A 7437-nucleotide genomic window follows, 5' to 3' on the forward strand; every position below is an offset into this window, starting at 1 on the left:
AAGCCTCCCAACTGTAGGATCCCCCAGCCTTGTTTGCACATACCCCTTTCCCTTTCCTTCTTGGTTTCAGCAACTCCCACTGTGCAGGGATAAAATGCCTTGCTTATTTCTAGTAAAGATCACAGCCTCCACTCACATTATATGGGTTGGCAGCAAGTGGGAGAAAAGAATGTTCCACTCCTTTGGCCATGAACCACTTTCAGATTCCACCTTAGAAAAGACATTTTCTCTTGCTAGGCATCAACATCTTCAGGATGCTGCCTGCCTGCTTTTAAAACCTGGTTCAATAGACAGTACTGAACTAATAGGCTAAGTACAGACAGTCAAAAATGCGCAAGGCTGAATCAATTCAATCTTTGGAGTTTAGTCTAAACTGTAGACTGAACCAATAAACAAGTGAACAGACAGTCACTTCTGATTCTGGAAATGCAGCTGCATGCCTGTAGTGGCTCAGGCCAGAAGCTGGGGGGCACTAGAGCATGCCTCCCTGCTTGGCTGGAGCAGATAGCATGGGTCAAGGTTAGCCCCCACCCTGCAGGGGGGGAGGGTTTGCAGGTGAGGTGCAAGGCATCCTGGGGTGCTGAGGGACTGTAATTTAACTTTAATCTGGAGGGGATCTGGGACAGAAATTCAATACACCGATTAAACCTAAATCAGTTAAGTCTGATATTACATCCATCCAGGTGTATCTTAAATCAGTTTCAGCAATTTTGAAAGCAGTTTATGTGCACTGAACCTCTGTTGTGTTACAGATTTGAACCAGTTTCCAATCACTTATACCGCTTTATGTGTGATTTCTGTCCCTAGCCTTAGTGAATCATGAGTGATACTTTTGTTATTATCTCTAGAAAGAAATGTCTACTTGCACTTCATCTTACTTAAGCTCCACATAATTTTAGAGTATCTCTTGAATGTCATATACTACTGTAGTAATGAAATAGTAATTAACACACTATCTTAGTAATGTTGAACACTGGAGCTTTCTAGGAAATTTTGTTTCTCCTAGCAAAAATATTTTTGAAGATAGCAGGATTTTTTTTCAGGTTTACATCAAAAACCAGCCAAAGGCTGAAAAAATTTTGTTTTTCAAGTTCTTGTCTTATAAACCCAGCCAAATTATTCACAACTGGGTATTTCTCATATAAATGCATATTTCAACAGTAAAAAATCCTTCTAGACCTCTAAAAAAAATTATGACCAACTATATTTCATCCCAACAGATTTTTTTATAAAAATCCAGTGCATAAGGCACAGGATTATGCTGACTAAAGGATTTTAATGCTGGTATATTTAAAAGTCTCCCTTCCCCAGTTATGGGACTATTAATGGCTAAAGGCCTCATTGATTGGTATAAATTCATCTACATGGCATACTTATGTGGGTTAGTGCTGTGATTTTATCACACTCCTAACCAACTTAGATATGCCGAAAGATCTGGTCTCTAAGTCAAAATAGGCTCCCAATGAAGAAAAAAAAAGGTGTTTTGCCATTGACTTCAGTGATCTGGGACCTGGCCTTAATTAATTGCTAAAAACCTTTGGAGAGAGACCTTTATGAGTATAAACTCCGTTTTACAGGTAGGGAACCTGAGGCAGATGGTGTAAGTGCTTTGTCAAAGGGCTGAGAGGGAGTGAGTATCACAGCCTGAACTGAAACTAAAAAATGCCTGGCTACCAGTCCCATATGCAGAGTATGATAGAACCTCTCTCTTTGAACTCAATCGCTTTTTTGGTTTGAGTCAGTAGCTAAGAAGAAGGAACAGATAAACTAAAGAATATGAAACAGATGCAGATGTTCACCAAAGTGCAAATGCAATATACTTCTGCATTCCCTCCATGCCCTATGCCCAAAGGGCAAGGCAGGAGACTCTCTCTGGATATCCAGCTCTGGAGGTCTGTTGGTCATTCTGACTTGTGAGGAACCCAGTTTAAGGCCTTAAAACTGTACCTTGAGTTGAAAAGAGGCTCTTTTTGCAGAAATGATAAGATCAAGTTTATGGCAGAGTTTGATGCCAGCCAACAAGGTAACTCCAGGAATGCTACTCTTATTCTGGAATCTCTTTTTTTAATAGGAGTTAAAGTTAAATTCAATAGCAAAATGCTATTTTGGGAGGGAGCAAAATGCACACTATAGATTCAAACCCTCAGTGCAGAGTACGGTTTGCACTGCTATTACCTTCCTCTCAGTCCACATCGGGCCAGGTCCCCTAGTCTGCTAAAATCCACTTTAGGTCTTTATGAAACACAGATGAAACCTTCACCAGGTAGAGATACTCCTCAGAGAATTTCCCCTGTGCATGGAGATTCTCCACTTTTTGGAAGCTACTGCTGGCAGCTTCACTACTCCCTGGAGAAGCCTCCTTGCCTTCTACTCTGGACTAGGGATGTAAAAGGTTAAATGTTTAAACGATAAACATATTTATACCAGGAATGCATTACCAGTTAACATTTAGCATGGGGCGCAGTCTGGTGGGGAAGGGAAGTGGCATGGCACGATGCCTCAGGAACACAAAGGCAGCAGGCCAACCAGGGGGGAGAAGCGAGGAGGAGGAGGGGAGGAAGAAGGGTGAGGGGGCACTAGTACCCATAGCTGCTCTGGCTCATGTACAATTGCTGTGGCCCAAGCACAGGTGTGCAGCTAATTCTCATCTTCTCTGCACTGTGCAGAACACAGTGCCCCCTCCCTTCTGGTGAACTGCAGGGATGGGGGACAATCTGTACTGATTGCCACTTCCACACCTAGGCACTTCCCTGAGCCACAACCCTCTCCCAAGAGCTCTAAGTCACCCCCAAGCCCTATGCCTTCCCCCCCTTTCCCCCACAGTTCTTGAAACTTACCAGTGGCTGGTGTTAGGTTGTCCATGTCAGCCTCCTCAGTGCAGGTTTCATCCAAACTGTCCCCATCTCATTAATCCTGGGTCTGATCTGAGTCTGGGTGGGGAGCAAGTCCACTAAGCAGGCCAACAACAGCAGAATGTGTTCTTTCATATGATCTGGAGATACTCTTTACCCAAAAAAGAATGTGTTTTACTGCTTGAATGAGTAGTTACTCATGTTTTGTGTGCACTTAGCATATGTCAAATGTCCTGTGCAACATGAACAGATCAGATGCTTCCTATGCCCAATTGGGAGGACACTGGGAAGACTTGGGTTCCAGCCTGTGCTCCAACTCCTTGCTTTGTTGGCTATGAAGGTGCCACATCTAAAGTTAGGCATCCAGCTGCCTTCTATAACACTTCTGCCCCCCTGCTTGGTGTTTCCTATTGAAGTACTTGGATGGCTCACTAGTTTGCATGAATCCCTTTCACAGGCAGCTTGCTTTCTCCCTACATTGCATGAAGGAACCCTTCATACCTAATTCAGAACTGCAGACTCTGCTAGGCTATGGTACACCTAGGAGAACTCCATGTGAATACTGTCCACTGCATGTGCTGTCTGGGTCCACTGCATATGCTGTCTGCTGGCTGTTTCAACAAGGGCTGCCACTTTGCTGACATGCCCATACAGCCATAAACTCTTGTGAATTTGTGAATCTTCTAAAGGCAACTCGCAGCTCTACAGCAAGAGTGATGTTCACTTTTAAAGCCTATCCTTTCTCACCTGTACTACCCAACTTCATCTCTGACGTTGCTGAGTCTGTTTTGGTCTGCTATGATGGCACAGAATAGATGTACAGCAGGCCCTAAGGGTTAGCTGATGATTCCGCCTCCATGGAAGGGAAGAATCCTCCCATTGGTGAATGTTGGACAAGTCATCCCATTGTTCTCTTCCCCATGGGGGTACTGGCTGCGGATGTGTCAATGGCATGGATGTGGGAAAGCAACTCAGGACGTGGGCAAACAGACACATTAGAGCAAGTTGAAAGGTGGGAGTGGATTTACCATGCATTAGCTGCTTCACCATAACTGTGTGCCCACTATCATGCCTTGGTAAGTGACAGCTAAACTGAGGTAGCTTAGCTCTCAGTGAAAGATTTCATAAATTTCATAGATTTCGTAGATATTAGGGCTGGAAGGGACCTCGGAAGAACATCGAGTCCAGCCCCCTGCCCAAAGGGCAGGAAGTCAGCTGGGGTCATAGGATCCCAGCAAGATAAGCATCCAGTTTGCTCTTGAAGGTGTTCAATGTAGGCACTTGAACCACCTCCGGTGGCAGGCTGTTCCAGACCTTGGGGGCTCGGACAGTAAAGAAATTCTTCCTTATGTCCAGCCTGAAATGGTCTTGTAGTAGTTTATGACCATTTGACCTAGTCGTCATCCCTTGGGGCACTCTGGTGAACAAACGTTCCCCCAGATACTGGTGGTCACCCCTGATAAACTTATAGGTGGCCATCAGATCACCCCTGAGCCTGCGCTTTTCCAGGCTAAAGAGCCCCAGGGCTCTCAGCCTGTCATCGTAGGGTCTGCTTCCCTGACCTCTGATCATGCGCGTGGCTCTTCTCTGGACTCTCTCAAGATGGTTGAGCTTTCATTTGCTGCAGGATAAGAGCAGGCACAAGGACAGTTACCACAAAGCAGCTGATAAATGGCAGATCCTTACTCCCTTTTAACTCATTGTAACGTGCTTTTGTCTGCACTCTTGCTTGTGGTCTGGTTCTGATCCTCAGTTACTGAAAAATGCCTTCTGGGAGAAACAGGAGATAACTTAGAACTGCGCTTTCTTGACCCGAGCCATAAGGTTGAGAGGCGAAGGATCGCAGGATTGTCTCAGCAAAGGTTGCTCACACACCTCCACAGTGCTGCTCACTCACCCTTGGCTCCCAGTGAGTTACTGGAAAGCAAGGTATTGCAAATGAGAAAGATTTTAACGGATGATTTGTCTTTGTTGTCAACAGCACTGAAGGGAAAGGACTGGTCACCATCCTAATTCAGGCTGCGATACCCAACAGCACAGAGAAACTTAGTGAGTCACTTCACCCTCTGTTTCAGGTAAAACTGGATTTATACTAATTGTTATCTTTCTCTCTGAAGTATTATTACACTTCATTGCTGGGGGCAGTCTTGGAAAAATCCTATCTGAATGCAACCGGTTTCAAATAACCATTTCCTCATCTGCAAAGAGAAGGGGCCATCTACATGTTTACAGCTCCTCTGGAACATTTTTGGAGACTTCTAAATTCAGAGACAGGCAGGTCCACTATAGGGCTCCAGAACTATTTAAAGGGTTACAATCCCACTCCTGTACACCATAGATTGGAGGTGGGGACTGGAAGAACTAGGGTATGGGCAGTTGAATGTTTCCACCATGTTGTGTTCACACCTAAAAATGTTGAGGTCAGCATTCAGGTGAAAACAGTATGCTCTGGGCCAGATCCTCTTCCACCTGTTAGGTGCCTAAGCAAGAGCCTTTCCCACCCTTCTCCAGTACCTGAAAAAAACAGCTGATATAAAAAATGGATGGGTCTTCCTTCTAATTGGTGCATTTTTTGTGATGTAGCCTTAAGACTAATATGATTGTACGTCACAAAAGTAGATGCATTAATGTTTTTTTATGCCTTGAGCAGGGCAGAATAGGATCATGCTTGGTTCAGTCAGGTCCTTGGTTGGTAAAGTAGGCGCTGACCCTATGCGTTTTTATAACGCACACCTATGTCTCAGCAAGACATCACGTATTATTTAAGGTCTGTGTGTCAGCAAACCTGAACAACTGAACGTTTGTAAAGTGACTGTTCATAAGTCAAGCAGGCGTGTCAAACTCACCTTGTGCCTTGGGTTCAATCTGGACTGGGGCATGAGGAAGCTACCATAGTGGCAGCAAGTCCAGCTCTGGATCAGAGCATATGGAGGTGGCAGCTCTGGCTCTGGACTCGAGCATGTGGAGGCAGCTCCAGCTTTGACTCAAAGCACATAGTCCTCTGGATGGTGGCAGTAGGTGGTGGTAGCTCCATCTCCATCATGGGACATGCAGTAGGGGTTGGTGGTCAGGGAGGTGGGGAGGTGGCAGTGGCAGCTGGCAAAGTGGCCAGAAGTTGACAGGGGATGTATCATCCCTCACTCACCCTCCTGCCATCAATCACCGTTCTGCAGCAGGCCACTCCCCCCGCCATGCCAATAGTTTGGAAGATCCAGCTTGCAGGCCATATGTTTGACACCCCAGATATAGTAGAACTGAGGTCCAGAAAGGCAGTAGGGAAGCATTAAAGTGTATTAGGATTAGTAGGATTTCATCAGCCCAATGGGCTAGATGCAACATTTCTTAGCTGGTGACATTAGTTTGTATGTTAGTGACACCCTACTTGTCATTGTCTTGATTTCTAGTGACTGTATTAATTGGGAATATAAGCCATCTTTACTCTAGGTTAATCATGTGCTTGGTTCAGGGGATATGTATTAAAAGAAAACTGGACTTGCTGGGGCAGCCCGTCACTGAAATCAGTGGAGCTGCACAGGTGCAATATCAGCTTCTGATATGAACCCCTCCTCTTTTAACCTGTGATTAGCTGTTTACTGTGAACAGGCCAGTTAGATTGCCTGGAAAGGCATAAACAGGAGCAAAAGTAGCTACTCTCAATCTTACCTTTTGCTTATGCCACTTGCAGAACCTTATGTTGCATTTAAACTTTCCTACAGTCACCTGCAACTTAAAAGGCAGGATCCACTTGCTGTAGCCCAGCAAGCCCAACATGGAGAACCACTGCTGGTTTTTTGGGGAATAAAATAGAACTCCAGTAAGTTTCATCATTGATGTCTAAGTAGTAAATGAGTCAGCACTTTCTTGTAATACAGTAGTAGACCCAGTGTGCTGAGTCACAATTTCTAAGGTACCCTAAGGCTCTCTTATCTGCACAGGCAACACATTTTCTGTTTGCTTCAGCAGTGACTACTATCCTGAGGCTTTAAAACATGATTTTGTGGTCTTAGGTTTTATTCTGAGATCAGCATTTAACTGCTTCCTTTCATTACACCTGCATCTTCACTTGAGAATTGTAGTACAAGCTTTTTCATAGTGGTTAAAAATCTTCCTGAAGCTATAAAATATTTATGTTCATTCCCTACCCCTAACACAGGCGACCTAAACTGCTTATTTCTTGATGTAAAAGTCTTGCTCAGTAGTGCCAATGGGAAAGGGGTGGGAAATGAGCCCAAGATAAGAAAAAGGTTTTGCTTTAATTAAGTAAAGGACAAAAGGCTGAGAAACCTCTATTGGTGATGAACAGAAAATCCAGGTTGACAAATATATATGTGGAAATAATAAAATGAGAGTGAAGAACAGCAAGTATTGATTCTGTATAACGGATAAATCCCCGACCGTCCTGGTTTTTCTTCAGGCCTCTGGTTTTCTTTGACATTATACCATGGCCCTGAATACTACTCCAGGGCTGCTTCTCCCCATCTTTTTTATAAATGTTCCTGTTCCAGATAAAGAGAAGTCCAAAGTTTTTCACCTACCTCTGCAACTCTATGATATTAGAACCTGCCCATTTGGGGCTTGATCCTGT

Source organism: Alligator sinensis, unplaced genomic scaffold, assembly GCF_000455745.1.
Source record: "Alligator sinensis unplaced genomic scaffold, ASM45574v1 scaffold796_1, whole genome shotgun sequence".
In the NCBI taxonomy this organism is placed as follows: domain Eukaryota; kingdom Metazoa; phylum Chordata; order Crocodylia; family Alligatoridae; genus Alligator; species Alligator sinensis.